This window comes from Triturus cristatus, chromosome 5_2 (genome assembly GCF_964204655.1).
Source record: "Triturus cristatus chromosome 5_2, aTriCri1.1, whole genome shotgun sequence".
NCBI lineage: Eukaryota > Metazoa > Chordata > Amphibia > Caudata > Salamandridae > Triturus > Triturus cristatus.
The window spans coordinates 346,977,558-346,995,993 of record NC_140588.1 but is presented as its reverse complement, the minus strand read 5'-3'; positions in this window follow the sequence as shown (position 1 = coordinate 346,995,993).

Sequence of the window (18,436 nt, the reverse complement as noted above, 5' to 3'; positions counted from 1 at the left end):
GGGGACACATAAGGGACAAGTATTAGGTACTAAATGCATGCTGGTTGTCATGGATACAGAGTTTTCAGTTCAAATTTTTCCATCAGGTGTCCTGGAAAAGTCAGTTGGCCACAAAATACAATGTTGCAAAGTGGTTGTTGACTTGACATGATGCTCAAAATTTGAACGATGCAAATGCTGTCACTGGTGTATGTGGAAAGGGATTGGAGTAAACGTAAGATGCGAATGAATCTGACCAATCACTATGTACTCCTCCAAATGAATGCCCCTCAGCAAGACAGATATAAGTCAGCCAGAACCCATGAGAGGGCGCTTGCCTGCACAACTTTCCTGTTGACAACACTGCTGCTGTCTGTGCTTCCTCTGGCACCATGTCAAGGTCTGTGGAGAGGGCCCAGCCATTCACCCAGGAGGGGAATGAGGCATTGCTGGATGTCATCCTTCCACAGTACACCAGCCTGTATGGGAGACCAGGGGAGCAGGTGAGTGCTGACTCCACTACCTTTGACTGCGCACCTTTTTTGTGACTGTCCCTTTTGGCATTGTGTCCAGGTGTGACAGATATGCAATGTTGTTTACAGTGGGTCCCAGGGGGGGTATGGCTAATGTCTCCCATGCAGAGCATGATATAGTTCATGTGTGCACTCCTCACTTGCATTGTGCTTACTGTGACATTCACTGCATAGGGAATGACACATTCAGCCTGGCTAATCCTTTGTGGCATTTTTTGTCTATAGTCCTGAGGTGATTCAGTGGTCCCCCCGGTGTGACAGGTGACTGTATCCACAGATGTGTGTGAGTTGAGTAGAGCTATGGTGAGAGTGTCCAAGTGATGTGTACGCCCTCTGGACATTGATGTGAGTGAATGTGCCTTGTCATGTGGGTGAGTGTCTATGTGAAGTGTTGCACCACAGCTGCATGGAGGAGGCAACAGTTCTACCCATCTGATGTGAGAAGTAAGCCGTGCTGTGTGTCTGACTTGCTGAGCTAGCCCCACACCTGTGACATCCCACAGGCAAGTGGCACATGTGCAGAGTGAGGTTTGTATCCGCTGTTGCCAATGGCATGTGATTGATCTGTGCCTGTGTGTGTCTGTGTACTCTGCTGAGGTTGCGTCAGTGGCCTGGGGCATGTAACTGCATGGAGGTGCTGTCCATCAGCCTGGTGTTGCTTGTCATGCACAGTGTGTGCCATGATCATGGAGTGTGTCGCACCCCTCATGCCACCTGTGTACTTTCAATGCCATGTAGTGCATTGGGGTTCCACAGAGGCCAATGTCCATATGGCAAAGATGCTATTCCTTGGCAGCATCCTATGCCCTGTTCAAGATATCAAAGATGTTCAAATGTGTGTCTCTCTGACATGGAGCAGGTGTAGTGATGTTGTCTCACTTTGTCATCCTCACAGTTAACTGCCTACGAGAAAGAGGAGGTCTGGAAGCGGGCCGTCAGGGCCGTGAGATCGGTGGAGGGTTGCAGTCGGCACCTAGCCCAAGTCCGAAAACAGTGGCAGGACATCCGGTGCTGGACCCGGAGGATCGCCCGGGTCCTGCTGGGGGACTCACCTCCACGTCCCCATGGCGGGCGCCGACGCCTGACCCACCAGATGAGGCGTGTCCTGGCGGTGGTCTTCCCTGACATGGATAGGCAGTTACAGGAGAGACAGCAGCAAGGAGGGGGTAGGTACATGTGTGTTTGTTGTGTGTCACCAGCTTTTGGAAGTGCTCAGTCGCCTGGATACACTGCCAGGGTTAATATGTGCAGTGCATATCCTGTTCCCCCAAGTCAACCGGTGCTGTTCTTCCTCCCTTCCCCTCCTTGACATGTGTTCCCTGGTCTGTGTGTAATCACTATTGCACATGGTCATCTAGGCAGCCATTTAATCCAAGTGCACATTGCTTTCTGCATCATGTGTGGGGGTGGTCTGTGACATGTGTTGGTACCTTGCCTGTGCCCTGTCCTGTTCAGTCATTTGGGGGTCCATATTTGTTGGCACTGATACTGAGTCTCAACATAGGAGTGTGAGGTTTCAAATCAACAGACTTGCAGCATGCATGACCGATGTTGTGGCCTCAGACATGATTTGCATGAGTGGGAGATATGCATAGTGCCGGGACGGTTGCTCATGTTACAGTCAGATCATTCCAGGACCATAGAGCAGTGTGCCCACTACAGTCCCCTGAGACACCCTTGCCTCGTAATCATGTGTGTCATCCAACACTGTGCCCATTCTCTGTGTGTTCAGCATAGGTTGGCCTCTGTGGCATTTTTCCTTGGCCTCATTTGTATTTATCTAAAGTGTGCTACATGTGTCCACTGGACAGGGTGACCCCATTTGGCTTGTGCATACTCACACTGGGCAGTGCCTGTGTGTCTATTTACAACTATCTGTTGATGGTTGTTTGTCACTAATATGTGTTGGCAGCCTCACAAGGTGATGTGGAGTACATTTGGGAATTCTTGATGCACATTTTTGTAAACCCTGATTAAGAAGTGTCACTTCTTGATCTGTCTCAATCACATTGTCTCAGGTATGGGGGTTTGTGCGGGCGAGGCCTACTTGTCCAAACCTTATGTCTCTTTGCCAGGTCTGACCTATGTGTGATAATTGTCTGGACAGACACTCAACATGCAGTGACCCAGTGATGTTGTGTAGGGTTTAATGTTTGTGCTTTGCAGCATGTGTCAAAAGTTTAAATACATGATTTCTGCTCATCCATTTTTGGCACCAGTGTGTGGTCCAGATGCTACGTAGTTTTGTCTTTGTGTGCTGACATCAGTGTGGACATTCTGGCTTGCCATGAGGGTGTCTCCTCAGTGCAGGTGTGCCTTATTCCAACACAATTGCAGGCCCATTAGCTTATGCATTGTCCTGTGTTTGAACATGTGTGCCACTCCACATGACAGGCAGCGGGTCAGATGTGTTGCCAACTGAGTCATCATGGTACGGATGGCCATGTGACAGGTGGCATGATTCAAGTTGTTAGTCAAAAAGTCTTGTACCTTGGCACTCACTACACTTGACAACATGTCTTCATGTTTTCAATGCTTGACTTTGATGTTTTGTTGTGAAGGACAATAATGTGCCTGCATGACAGATGTCTCCCAAGGAAGTGCACAAGAAACCACCTTTACACTTTCAGGGCACACGCTGGCACATTTTCAAGAAAGGCACAGTTCGAATAAGACTGTTTTTCAGATTATATATACATGTTCCCACAGTGTGGTGGCATTTGGGTAAGTCCTTGGTTGTTGCTGATACCAACTTACGAGTGTCAAGTCATCCAGACCGCCATGGTCCCATGTATATGTACGTACTGAAACCCCATTTCTTTCTAACAGTGGCTTCTTTGAATAAGGCTGGCAGCTCATACAATGACTGTGTAAATGTAGTTTTGTGTGCACCTCCTTGTGTGACTTCTTTTATACAGGCACATGTGTGTTCTGTTCACAAAGTGGCACGTTCACACATTCTAAACATGTAGATTGTGTAAAGTGGTGTGATTCCCAAGTGATCACAATGTATTTTGTTTGGGTTTCCAAAGTTCTTACAGGTCTCTGAGTGTGGGGACACCTTCAGCATTGAGGTCTCTTATTTAGCCTTGGGTGCACCAATACTGTTACTTTCACAGTAAGCAAGAGGCACATGCCTTCATAGTATTGCTGTGCTCAACTGTTCCCAGACACTAGCTTCTCAGTATATTTCTAAATCAAGTTTTTGGCTGTTGTGTCCTATTTTTCCTTGTTTCCAAGTGGCATGCCGGGTCAATCAACTGGGGAGTACAGGGCTTACATATGTGCGGAGTAATCTAGATGTTACTCATGATGCATTGCCTGATATGCACTGTGACCTATTTTGTTTTGACTCATGTGTCAGATGTATACAGGTGACTGATTATTTTCTGTATCTTCACCTTGCCCACAGCATCATCGGAGGAAACCGAGGGAGACACCTGCACGGACGTGGAGGAGGGATCCAGCACCGGTGCCACCACTGCTGACGAGTCTGCGGGAGCAAGTGGCACGGAGGGCGAGGGGAGTCAGGCGGAGGACCTGTCTGGTGGCGAGACCGACTACGACGCTGACGGGTCCGAGGCTGAACTCATCGAGGGGGCGGAGGCTGCTACAACACCTGGCAGCAGCACAACATCTGTCCCCGCCTCCTCCATTCCCATCACCACCCTCCCAGTTGCTCTCCTCCCTTCTGTCCGTGCAGGGCACCACCATGTCTCCTTCGTGCCAGGCACCGCACCCCCTGCCCCTGTCACCCCTGCTGCCCTCACTGCAGAGTCTGTGGACATTCAGCGGCAGTTGCAGGTTGGCCAGACATCGATGCTGAATGTCCTCCATGGCCACATCAGACTGCTGACACAGATGGTGTCGTTCATGGAGGGCATGTCAGCAGCGATGTCTGACCAACAGATGTTGCTGAGGTCCATGGACTCTTCACTGATGGCAGCAGTGAGTCTCCTGCAGCGCTTCGTCCCCCCCTACCCCAGCCCCATCCACACTTCCCACTCCCATGCCTGTCCCATGCACGCCCAGACATTCCCAAGCACGCACCCCACCAGACACAGGCAGCACACCACCACGTAAGGGCAAGCACACACCTCTTGGCACGCACACTCAGGGGGATAAATGCACACCCACTGGGTCTGGGGCACACAGACATACATGCAGCCACAGTCTGAGTCCGCATGCCTCACTACCCAGTCCCTCCAAAAGCACTCCCCTTGGCTCCCCTGCCACACAGTCAGACAAGGAGAGCTACATGTCTGTGCTGGGCCTCAGCCTCACTGTGTCACCAGCCCGCAAACGGGCAAGGCATTCCCCGGGTAGGGGAGTTGAGTCCCCCCCATGTCCACCCCCTCCCCCAATAGCGCTGCACCCCATCCCTCCGACCCGCCCCCCTCCTTTGTGCCTTTGTGTTTCTTCCGGTGCAGGGGATACTCTGGACGCCCTGGCAGAAGTGTGCAGCGCCAAGCTCACCTCCACCTTTGGCGCTGCCCCACCCCCTGTGGTGGAGGCGTCCGGCCCTGCACCCACCACACCTACCCTTACACCTCCTGTCCCTGCGGTGCCGGGTCCTTCCCCACATGATCCCCCCCCAGTCGACGAACCTGAGGGTTCCACTGTGCAGGCAAGCTAGGGGAGACGCGTGCCCATGTGTCCCCCCAAGGACTTCTATTCTGGACTGGCCTTTGTATATAGTGTTCTTGAAAAAAATAATTTTTATGCTGATTAAAGCATTTTCTTTTTACTTTGAACACTATTGCATTTCAGGAATTGATGTTGGTGCTGATGCTCCAGGAGTTGGGGTTGTGGTAATGTGTTATGTTTCTGGCAAAGGTTCGAATCTGATGGTCATGAGGTGGACCTGCGTGCCATCACAAGGTCTCTGCAAAGGATCTTTGGTTGTGTGTGTTATTTGTTTTTTGATACATTGTACCAAGGAGTGTCCCTTCCTCCGTGGCACCTGACATCTTCCCTGCAGAGAGTTGCACAATTGTTGTGCTGACCTGTGTATACATTCCCTTTGTTGGTGACGGATCCCTTCAACTATGGCCATGCCTGCTCAGCAATGTCTCCGGCTGCATAGTCTGTGCCATCCTTGCTAGTCACTGTATTTGTGTATTGAGTATGTTGCCATGCCTTCATGGAGAAATTCTCCCTTTTCCGCACTATGCATGTGTGTAATCCCAGCCTAGCACACATATGGTACTTGTTCTGCAGGGTATTTGGGCACCTGACTCACAATTGTGGGCAATGTATCTGTGGGAACTCCACCCTATTCCTTCCATGAGAGACAACATCTTGGTGGCTGTCCCAGCACCTGTACATTCCTATCAGTCCTGGGATGTGCGTGACAGTGTATGTTCCCTTTGGCTCTCTTAGTTTAGTAGGCATTGACATGATTATACAGTCTTGTGGCATGATCTCTGTGTGTGTATTGTGCTGCATCCGCCAGGGGTGGGTATGCATGTGTCATTTGTCCTCACACCCACATTTTGTGTGTCATGCAGTGGGGGAAAGACATCCATCCTCATGGGAGTGGGACACTGCTGTCAGTGATGTGTTGTTATGGCACTATCAACATAGACGAAAATTAGGGATGCGTACATTCACCCATGGAGATGTGGTCATCTGATAATGGTGTACACACCCCCATGTCTCTGTCCACTGCTGGGAGTGATAGGCACCCACCCCTCACATGTCTCTGTCCACTGCTGGGAGTGATAGGCCCCCACCCCCATGTCTCTGTCCACTGCTGGGAGGGATAGGCACCCACCCCTCACATGTCTCTGTCCACTGCTGCTATTCCTCTGCACCCACCCCTCACATGTCTCTGTCCACTGATGGGAGTGATAGGCACCCACCCCTCACATGTCTCTGTCCACTGCTGGTATTCCTCTGCACCCACCCCTCACATGTCTCTGTCCACTGATGGGAGTGATAGGCACCCACCCCTCACATGTCTCTGTCCACTGCTGGTATTCCTCTGCACCCACCCCTCACATGTCTCTGTCCACTGCTGGGAGTGGTGGGCACCCACCCCCATGTCTCTGTCCACTGCTGGGAGTGATAGGCGCCCACCACTCACATGTCTCTCTCCACTGCTAGGAGTGATAGGCACCCACCCCTCAAATGTCTCTGTCCACTGCTGGGAGTGGAAGGCACCCACCCCCATGTCTCTGTCCACTGATGGGAGTGATAGGCACCCACCCCTCACATGTCTCTGTCCACTGCTGGGAGTGATAGGCACCCACACCTCACATGTCTTTGTCCACTGCTGGGAATCCTAGGCAGCCACCCCTCACATGTGTCTGTCCACTGCTGGGAGTGATAGGCACCCACCCCTCACATGTCTATGTCCACTGTTGGGAGTGCTAGGCACCCACCCCCATGTCTCTGTCCACTGCTGGGAGTGATAGGCACCCGCCCCTCACATGTCTCTGTCCACTGCTGGTATTCCTCTGCACCCACCCCTCACATGTCTCTGTCCACTGCTGGGAGTGATAGGCACCCACACCTCACATGTCTTTGTCCAATTCTGGGAATCCTAGGCAGCCACCCGTCACATGTCTCTGTCCACTGCTGGGAGTGATGGGCACCCACCCCCATGTCTCTGTCCACTGCTGGGAGTGATAGGCACCCACCCCTCACATGTCTCTGTCCACTGCTGAGAGTGATAGGCACCCACCCCTCACATGTCTCTGTCCACTGCTGGGAGCGGTAGGCACCCATCCCCATGTCTCTGTCCACTGCTGGTATTCCTCTGCACCCACCCCTCACATGTCTCTGTCCACTGCTGGGAGTGATAGGCACCCACACCTCACATGTCTTTGTCCACTGCTGGGAATCCTAGGCAGCCACCCCTCACATGTCTCTGTCCACTGCTGGGAGTGAGAGGAATCCACCCCTCACATGTCTCTGTCCACTGCTGGGAGTGATAGGCACCCACCCCCATGTCTCTGTCCACTGCTGGGAGTGATAGGCACCCACCCCTCACATGTCTCTGTCCACTGCTGGTATTCCTCTGCACCCACCACTCACGTGTCTCTGTCCACTGCTGGGAGTGATAGGCACCCACACCTCACATGTCTTTGTCCACTGCTGGGAATCCTAGGCAGCCTCCCCTCACATGTCTCTGTCCACTGCTGGGAGTGATAGGCACCCACCCCTCACATGTCTCTGTCCACTGATGGGAGTGATAGGCAGCCACCCCTCACATGTCTCTGTCCACTGCTGGGAGTGATAGGCACCCACCCCTCACATGTCTCTGTCCACTGCTGGGAGTGATAGGCACCCACCCCTCACATGTCTCTGTCCACTGCTGGGAGTGGTAGGCACCCACCCCCATGTCTCTGTCCACTGCTGGTATTCCTCTGCACCCACCCCTCACATGTCTCTGTCCACTGCTGGGAGTGATAGGCACCCACACCTCACATGTCTTTGTCCACTGCTGGGAATCCTAGGCAGCCACCCCTCACATGTCTCTGTCCACTGCTGGGAGTGAGAGGCACCCACCCCTCACATGTCTCTGTCCACTGCTGGGAGTGATAGGCACCCACCCCCATGTCTCTGTCCACTGCTGGGAGTAATAGGCACCCACCCCTCACATGTCTCTGTCCACTGCTGGGAGTGATAGGCACCCACCCCCATGTATCTGTCCACTGCTGGGAGTGATAGGCACCCACCCCCATGTCTCTGTCCACTGCTGAGAGTGATAGGCACCCACCCCTCATATGTCTCTGTCCACTGCTGGGAGTGATAGGCACCCACCCCCATGTCTCTGTCCACTGCTGGTATTCCTCTGCACCCACTCCTCACATGTCTCTGTCCACTGCTAGGAGTGATAGGCACCCACCCCTCACATGTCTTTGTCCACTGCTGGGAGTGATAGGCACCCACCCCCATGTCTCTGTCCACTGCTGGGAGTGATAGGCACCCACCCCTCACATGTCTCTGTCCACTGCTGGTATTCCTCTGCACCCACCCCTCACATGTCTCTGTCCACTGCTGGGAGTGATAGGCACCCACACCTCACATGTCTTTGTCCACTGCTGGGAATCCTAGGCACCCACACCTCACATGTCTTTGTCCACTGCTAGGAATCCTAGGCAGCACCCACACACCCACCCGCACCCTTGGTGCAGTACACTGCTGTCCTGGGCATACACACACCCCAATATACTGGTTATATGCTGCACCAGGCCCTAAGCCAACATTCGTGGCGTGTGTACGCCTTGTATCACAAATGTACTGGTGCCCTAGGGGTACGGGTGATGCGGACCGTACCCACGCTCTCAGAGCGTGGGTACGGTCTGTACCACCATTGTAGTGGTGACGTAGGGGTACGCGTGGTACGGCCGTACCCACGCCCTCAGAGCGTGGGTACGGTCCGTACCACCATTGTAGTGGTGACGTAGGGTTATGCGTGGTACGGACCGTTCCCACGCTCTGAGGGCGTGGGTACGGTCCGTACTACCATTGTAGTGGTGACGTAGGGGTACGCGTGGTACGGACTGTACCCACGCTCTGAGGGCGTCGGTACGGTCCGTACCACCATTGTAGTGGTGCCGTAGGGGTATGCGTGGTACGGACCGTACCCACGCCCTCAGAGCGAGGGTACCATCCGTACCACGCGTACCCCAACGTCACCACTACAATGGTGGTACGGACCGTACCCACGCTCTGAGGGCGTGGGTATGGTCCGTACCACCATTGTGGTGGTGCCGTAGGGGTCCGCGTGGGATGGACCGTACCCACGTTCTCAGGGCATGGGTACAGTCCGTACCACGCGTACCCCTACGGAACCACTACAATGGTGGTACGGACCGTACCCACGCTCTGAGGGCGTGGGTACGGTCCATACCACGCGTACCCCTACATCACCACTACAATGGTGGTACGGACCGTACCCACGCCCTCAGAGCGTGGGTACGGTCCGTACCATGCGTACCGTTACATCACCACTACAATGGTGGTACGGACCGTACCCATGCTCTGAGGGCGTTGGTACGGTCCGTCCCACCATTGTAGTGGTGACAGGTACGCGTACACGTCCACTTCCGTTGTTGTGGTTCGCAGGGATTGGTGGACACGCCCCCCGAAGTGACCAGACCCTGGAGGTAATGTATGTCCTCCATATTGTATGTTTTAATTTGTGTAGGGGGTATGTTTCATGCCCCTCACCCCTCCTTGACCCATGGGTGTTTTTCTCACCTTCTGCGGCATGTGCGTCGGGTTCGGTGCACCAGGTCGTAGGCTAGGAGGGCCGGGATGACACGTAGGATGGGGTCCATGGCTCTCCGTCGTGTACCGGTGCTCCTTATTCGCGTCCTCCTCAATTTCCCGGGAGTTTTTGGCTGCCATAAAAAAATGAGCCGTGCGGAGTGACGTAGGCACAAATCGTACTTGCTGGTCCGTAAAACGCTGCCTGACTCCGTACGGACGTCACGTACGCGATGTCCCGGATCAGAATTGTGGGTATTTTTTAGCCGCACGTAGTTTTGTACGATTCGTACAGAAATGGCATTTCTGTACGAATCGTACTTGCTGGTTTGTAAGGTGGATTTCCCGGGTACGAGTCGTACGGAGCATACGCTCCGTACGACCATTCGTACCCGGGTTTTACAGGAGTGGAATCGGCACCTATGTGTAGGTGTTTGTTATATGGTATTATTATGATATTATATTTTCTTTTTATATATTTAATATATTTGATTTTTCATTTGTGAAATATTGTTTATTTATTTTTATGATTTGTTAAAATGTTTTATATTTTTTATTTTTGCTTTAACTGAGTGTGAATAGTAATTGTTGTCTCTCTGCTATCCAACACTTTCTCTACTGTTGCACTCACTGAAGTTGGAATAGTAATTTATGCCCCTCCGCTATCCAACTTTTTCTCTACTGTTGCTCTTGCTGGAGTGGGAATAGGTCATTTTACCCCTTTGCTATCTAACACTTTCCCTATTGTTGCACTCACTGCAGTTGGAATAGTAATTTTTACCCTCCACTATCCAACACTTTCCCTACTGTTGCACTCACTGTAGTGGGAATAGTAATTGCTACCCCTCCGCTATTCAGCACTTTCCCTACTGTTGCACTCACTGGAGTAGGAATAGTAATTTTTACTCCTCCGCTATTCAACACTTATCTTACTGTTGCACTCACTGGTGTGGGTATAGCAATTTTTACACTTCCGCTATCCAACACTTCCCTACTGATGCACTCACTGGATTGGCAATAGTGATTTTTACCCCTCCGCTATCAACACTTTCCCTACTATTTCACTCACTGGAGTTAGAATGGTAAATTTAATTCCTCCGCTATCCAACTCTTACACTACTTTTGAACTCACTGGAATGGGAATAGTTATTTTTACCCCTTTGCTCTTCAACACTTTCCCTACTGTTGCACTGATTGTATTGTGAAATTTAAGTTTAAATATTCTTTAATAGTTTCATGTTTTAATTTATTATAGATTTTTATTTTTTATATATTAAATCGTTAATATATATTGCTATTTTGATATTATTTTAAACTTTCAACAGAAATGAAAAATAATAGTTTATTAATTGTTTTAAAGTAAATATATATATACATTTTTATGTTAGTGTGTTTATTTTTTTTTAATTAAGTGTATTTGTTATATTCCATTAAAATGTATATTAAATGTATTTTATTTTGTTAAAATTATATTTAATATATTTAATATATATTATTTTATTTTACATTTGTATAAAAGTCGATATTTTACACATATATATTTTTAACATCGATATTTTTAGTTGATATTTATGTACCTACCTGTTTAAGTGTGGGAGTCGATATTTTGGTTGTATATATTTTTAACTCAATATTTTTTACCTCAATATTTTTTACATCGAAGTTGTTTCAGTGAACCCTCTGTTTCTATGTCTTACACTTGCACCTCACAAGCACTGCATCCTAATGCAGAAATCAAAGTTAAGATGGCATGCGTTGCATGTAACCAGGCCTGCATTGCATGCATCACTTAAAGCACGTAAAACTCCTGCTACACTCAGCAAACCTGCGTAATGCAAAGACTGCAAATCGTACTCTGCAATTATCTACCACAATCACTTTCCTATCATTTATTGATCGCCTGACCCCCACATTTTTACTGCAAATTCAATACACCAAGTCCTGGATAGCCCCACATGTGCACCAATACCAATGGTTCTGGGTATGTACATTAAATCTAATGCACTGCTGTTGTAAGGTTTGGGATGGGGGGTGAGTGCTTAGATACATTCAGGGTGTGCAGTAGCATCCGGCTAGGATGTGTCCCCGCATCTTTTCTAGTCTCCCTCTATATTAACCATCTGGAGAGGGAGCTTGTGGCTAGGTGCAGCAATATGCCCCAGATAGGGAAACAATGGCTCCTAGATGCCTTCGTATCCTTCATGGAGGGGCTCAATATGAAGATTAACATCAGCAAATCCCTTGTAATGTCCTCTGGATATAGGAAGGCTCAGAAACCTACTTTTATGCTCCATGCTACTCCTGCCAAAAACATGGACAATTTAAGCGATTTAGGGGACACATTTAACTGGAGGGGATCCTGGCAGCCACAGCTGGATATTTGGAACAACCAACAGGCAAGGAACATTAATGCTCTATTCTCGTTTTCAAAAACAACAATTGATGGACAGAATGCAGAACAATGTCATATATTCACCCCAGTACAGAGATCTGGGCCTAAATCCATCGTTTTTTTGCTCACCATGCCATTCCAGTTTGAACCCAGACATATGCAAATCAGTCTTGACCCTGTGCCCCATGGGAACAGTCCAGCCCGAACTGCCAAGCCAGGTCCTACCTGGACTGGAAACAAGCATCCTAGGACCGGTTTCGGGCTTTCAGCCCTCATCAGCCAGGATAGCTTGATTCCAGTGGCATGGAGAGCAAGGGACTCACGTCTGAGCATACCCTTCCCACTCGGGGTGACAAATGCAAAAACAACAATTGATGGACAGAATGCAGAACAATGTCATACATTCACCCCCGTACATAGATCTGGGCCTAAATCCATCGTTTTTTTGTTCACCATGCCATTCCAGTTTGAACCCAGCCATATGCAAATCAGTCTTGACCCTGTGCCCCATGGGAACAGTCCAGCCCGAACTGCCAAGCCAGGTCCTCCCTGGACTGGAAACAAGCATCCTAGGACCGGTTTCAGGCTTTCAGCCCTCATCAGCCAGGATAGCTTGATTCCAGTGGCATGGAGAGCAAGGGACTCACGTCTGAGCATACCCTTCCCACTCGGGGTGACAAATGCAAAAACAACAATTGATGGACAGAATGCTGAACAATGTCATACATTCACCCCAGTACAGAGATCTGGGCCTAAATCTATCGTTTTTTTGCTCACCATGCCATTCCAGTTTGAACCCAGCCATATGCAAATCAGTCTTGACCCTGTGCCCCATGGGAACAGTCCAGCCCGAACTGCCAAGCCAGGTCCTCCCTGGACTGGAAACAAGCATCCTAGGACCGGTTTCGGGCTTTCAGCCCTCATCAGCCAGGACAGCTTGATTCCAGTGGCATGGAGAGCAAGGGACTCACGTCTGAGCATACCCTTCCCACTCGGGGTGACAAATGCAAAAACAACAATTGATGGACAGAATGCAGAACAATGTCATACATTCACCCCAGTACAGAGATCTGGGCCTAAATCCATCGTTTTTTTGCTCACCATGCCATTCCAGTTTGAACCCAGCCATATGCAAATCAGTCTTGACCCTGTGCCCCATGGGAACAGTCCAGCCCGAACTGCCAAGCCAGGTCCTCCCTGGACTGGAAACAAGTATCCTAGGACCGGTTTCGGGCTTTCAGCTCTCATCAGCCAGGATAGCTTGATTCCAGTGGCATGGAGAGCAAGGGACTCTCGTCTGAGCATACCCTTGCCACTCGGGGTGACAAATGCAAAAACAACAATTGATGGACAGAATGCAGAACAATGTCATACATTCACCCCAGTACAGAGATCTGGGCCTAAATCCATCGTTTTTTTGCTCACCATGCCATTCCAGTTTGAACCCAGCCATATGCAAATCAGTCTTGACCCTGTGCCCCATGGGAACAGTTCAGCCCGAACTGCCAAGCCAGGTCCTCCCTGGACTGGAAACAAGCATCCTAGGACCGGTTTCGGTCTTTCAGCCCTCATCAGCCAGGATAGCTTGATTCCAGTGGCATGGAGAGCAAGGGACTCACGTCTGAGCATACCCTTCCCACTCGGGGTGACAAATGCAAAAACAACAATTGATGGACAGAATGCAGAACAATGTCATACATTCACCCCAGTACAGAGATCTGGGCCTAAATCCATCGTTTTCGGCTATGTTAGGTAAAATATCACTCACCCATATGCTGGCCATATACTGCACAAAATGTGTTGGTGTAGCCACATATGGGGCCGAAATTTGGGATATACAGATGGCACCCCTCCTATAAGTAACGGAAAACTTTTTTTACACAACGCTTACTGCCCCTGCCAGTGTCCATTGCATCCTTTATTACTCACAATGAACTAGAGCTTCTACATATTGAAGACGTCCTTAAGACCCGTTTAATGATGTGGTGGCATAGGGTCTGGACTAACAAGACCCTCCTCATTATTAGATTGTTAATTTTTTTTGTTTAAATTTGTTTATTGGTTGAACAACATCATTATACATTGTAGGCTGATGACATTTTCTTGTCTGACACCACTTTCGTATCTAACGAATCAATAAACAAAGTATACATTACATGCAAACTTCTCTTTCTTTCTGTTGACGCATTTCCAATTCCACCAAAGGGGATACTACAGGCTCCCCTCGATATTTGTTCCATTTTTCCCACTTCCGATCCCATTGTTTTGGGCATCCCCTAGTTACAAAAACCTCCGTTTCCGCCAGCATGCATCTATCTAGCTCCGTCATCCATACATGGACCCGTGGTGCTTTACCTCCCCCATCCCCTAGCAATCTCCCGTTTAACTAATGTGTATCCTAGCGTCGTGAATTGTTTCTCCGCTTCCGTTAGGTCCGTTGCCTCCCATATATTCAATAAGCCCATTTGCAGCATCAAAACAAGTTCCTTATGGAGGGCTGTCTGCATATGCCCCGAGGCCCCCTCCCATATGACACGTACCACCGGGCAGCTCCAGAGGATGTGGTAGAATGTGGCCCTCTGGCCACACCCCCGCAAGCAAAGATCATCCGATCTGGAACCTATTTTTGCTAGTGTCTGTCCTGTCATGTATGATCGATGCAGTATCCTGAACTGAATCAATCTAAATTTTTGTGTGATGGCTGTCTCTCGAGGGGACATAAGGGCCTCCTGCCATTCCTTGTCATCCATCAACCCCAGATCATCCTGCCATATTTCCCTGAGTCTCAAAAAATTATCCGGGAGATTATTACACAGTTTCTTATATGTAAGTGATATTACTTTCGAGGCTAGGGGCCCATCGAAGAGCCTATCCTCAAGTGGTGTAGATTCCGGTATATCCACAAAGGACGGAAAGGCCGCCCTTAGAGCATGCCGAATTTGCAAGTATCTATATGTTTCCCCACGAGCCAGGTGATATTGCCGTTGGAGTTCCTCAAATTTAATTATAGCCCCCTGTTTAATCAAATCTTTGACCATTGATATGCCGATAAGGTCCCATTTGTCGAAACCAGACTGGTAACACAGCATGCCCAGTTTCTGCGTCTGCCAGAGGGGCGTTACCTTTGTGAGAATGTCTGCCCAGCCCAGGCGAGAGTGTACTTTACGCCAAATCTCCAGTGTATGTAGGGTGGGTCCAAAGAATTGCCCCCTGTTTCTCCTGCCACTAGCATACAAGGCCCCCAGATATCCAGACCTATCAGTTTGATAACGGTCCAGAGCGTATGCTGGGTCATCTGGAGGTTGGTATATCCACTGATTAACAGTCGCTAGCTGTGCCGCCCAGTAGTAAAGTTGCAGGTCCGGCAATGCAATGCCGCCATCATACCAACTTTTAGTCATTTTCTTTAGTGCCACCCTCTGGGTTTTCCCATCCCATAACAGCGTACGGATCTCTCTCCGTCAACTGCTTTGAAATATGAGTCTGGAACCTTGTGCAGGCAATTTTGTAGGACATATAGGAAGCGGGGTAGAGCCAGCATCTTAAAAAGCGCCGCCCGTCCCAGCAGCGACAGCGGTAGGGACCTCCAGTGTTTCACATCTGCGCGTAATCTGGCCAATGGGGGGGCTAAACTGGACTCGTAGAAGAGATATGGATCTGACATAACAAAGACCCCCAAGTAAGTATCGAAAACCCGTTGCCGCCACCACAATCTTCAGCGCCAGGATACTCCATGGAGTCACAGTTCGCTTTACAAGTACACCCACATTTACATTTACAATCGAGCAGCTCGCCGGAAGCTGGGGGACCTGACCACTCAACATGTACAACACGGACTTATGCCAATTAATCGCATATCCAGAATATTTCCCGAAATTTCTAAAGATGTCCAGCACCACCCTTATAGAGGTGTATGGGGAAGCTAAGTACAACAGAATATCATCCGCGTAGAGAGATATTCGATCTTCTACTCCATCTGCCCATCGCAGCCCTCGGACCATACCATCCCAGAGTACCCATGCTGCCAGGGGTTCCAGAAGGAGAGAAAATATCAATGGGGACAGAGGACATCCCTGCCTAGTGCTTCGTTGTAGTCGAAATATCCGGGACGCATGCCCATTCACCCTCACTTGCCCCAAGACATCAGTATACAGCAGCCGTACCCAGGCAATAAACTTGGGGCCGAGACCCATCTTATCCAATACTGCGAACATGTATGGCCATTCTATTGAATCAAAGGCCATCGAGGCATCGAGTGACAACAGCGCAGCATCCTCCTCAATGTATTCCCTACGGGCCATTATGTTATGCAGACGTCTTAGATTGAGGGAGGTATTCCTTCCAGGCATGAACCCGGACTGATCTGGGTGAACTAACGTTGCAATTACCGATACCAGCCTATTAGCAAGGACCTTCGCCAATACCTTCGCTTCTATATTAATTAGCGAGATTGACCTATAAGAGCCGCAAGCGTCCTTCGGTTTACCCGGCTTATGAATCACTACTATAGTTGCCAGTCGTTGATCCTCTGGCATCCGTCCTACCTCTAGACTCTCCTCGTACATAGCCTTCAGATGCAATATCGTCCGTGATGCCGTAGCCTTTAAGAATTCAACCGGGATACCATTAGGCCCCATCGCCTTACCCGACTTAATTTGGCCTATAGCTTTGCCAATTTCCTTGATTGAAACATCCTCGTTGAGAATCTTCCTATCTGCGTCGGAAAGGATTCGAACATCACTATCTCAGAGAAGCTGGCGGGACTCCTCCGCTGCATAGGAAGTAGAGGGGGAGTACACCTTTTGCAGGTGCACAGCAAATTCCTCTGCAATGTCCCTCGGATGGGTCACGGTGTCCCCCCCCAAGGTGGTCAACTTATGTATCCATCTCAAACCTTGTTCTCTCCTCTCCAGCCACTCCAGGGTTCTACCCGTCCTATCCCCCATTTCATAGAATCTATGCTGAGTATGACTATACTTCGCCAGCATATGTTCCCTGGTTTTTATCCGATACTCGCACTGCTTCAATAGAAGCCTGTGGGCAGTATCCGGGTACGGACTCCGTGCATGCTCGCGTTCTCAGTCTAAAAGGTCTGTTTCCACCTTAACCAAGAGTTCTCGTTTCTTAGCGATGTATCCTAGCTTCAAGGATAACGCGTGTCCCTTCAGAACAACCTTTTATGCTTCCCACAGTGTCAAGGCCGACGTAACCGAGCCTTTATTTTCAGCAAAATAATTCTCCGTTTGCGTGTTAAGTTCCTCCCTTATGTCTGGTACTTGCAAGAGCCATGGGTTAATGACGATAGTGGAGCGTGCCTGTCTCTCCCAGTGCGTGTAATCCACCCAAACCGGGGAATGATCCGAAATACCCCGTGGCAAAATACGGGACGTAACGAAATTCCCCACTGACAAACTGTGTGTAAGGAAATAGTCAATACGTGATAAGCTGTGGTGCTTATTGGAAAAGAAAGTGAAAAGTTTGTCCATCGGGTGGAGCGCTCGGCCCACATCCATCAGCCCCATCGCCGCCATGAAGTCCGCCATTTGCGTGTTAAGTTTTACCTGCGACCTCGGCGGGTGGCGATCAACTGTGTCATCTGGTGTCATATTATAGTCCCCTCCCATAATCAGTGTACCTTCGTGAAGTCCCGCCAGTCTGCCTCCAAGGTCTCCCAAAGCTGTTTTACCCAGGGCTGGCGGTAAGTATACCGAGATTATGTTGAAGTCCCTTCCATCCCAACTGGCCTTCACTCCGGCGAACCTTCCTGCTGGATCCGCCCACACCCCCGGACTATGAGGGGTATAGACTTCTTTACCAGAATTGCCGTCCCCCTGGACCCTGACGTGTATTCTGCATGGACCAAGAGCCTATACCCCCATCTAGTGAGAGCCTTATTCTTCTGTCCCACCAAGTGCGTCTCCTGTAGCAGGACCACATCCGGAGAGTGCCTCTTCAGAAACTGCTGTACTATCCCTCTCTTAATCTTGTCCCCCATGCCGTTTACATTCCATGTCAACACAGAAAGCGTCCGTTCTCTACCCCCCTCCATCCCACATCACGGAATGAGCAATTATTCCCCGGATTAAAACGACCAGCAAGAAACATAAATACGTCCAGCCTAGTATTGAGCATTCCATCTTCCTAGTTAACCAATGAAACTCCCAACTACCCACTGCCCCCAAACCCCAATCCCCACCCCCTCCCTACCCTCCTGCCTGTGGATTTCAAACTACCCACTCCCAAACTTGGCAGAGTGCCTCTCTCCCCCCCCAACATTCTGAAATATACAGGGGGTGTTTTAGCTCCCCTC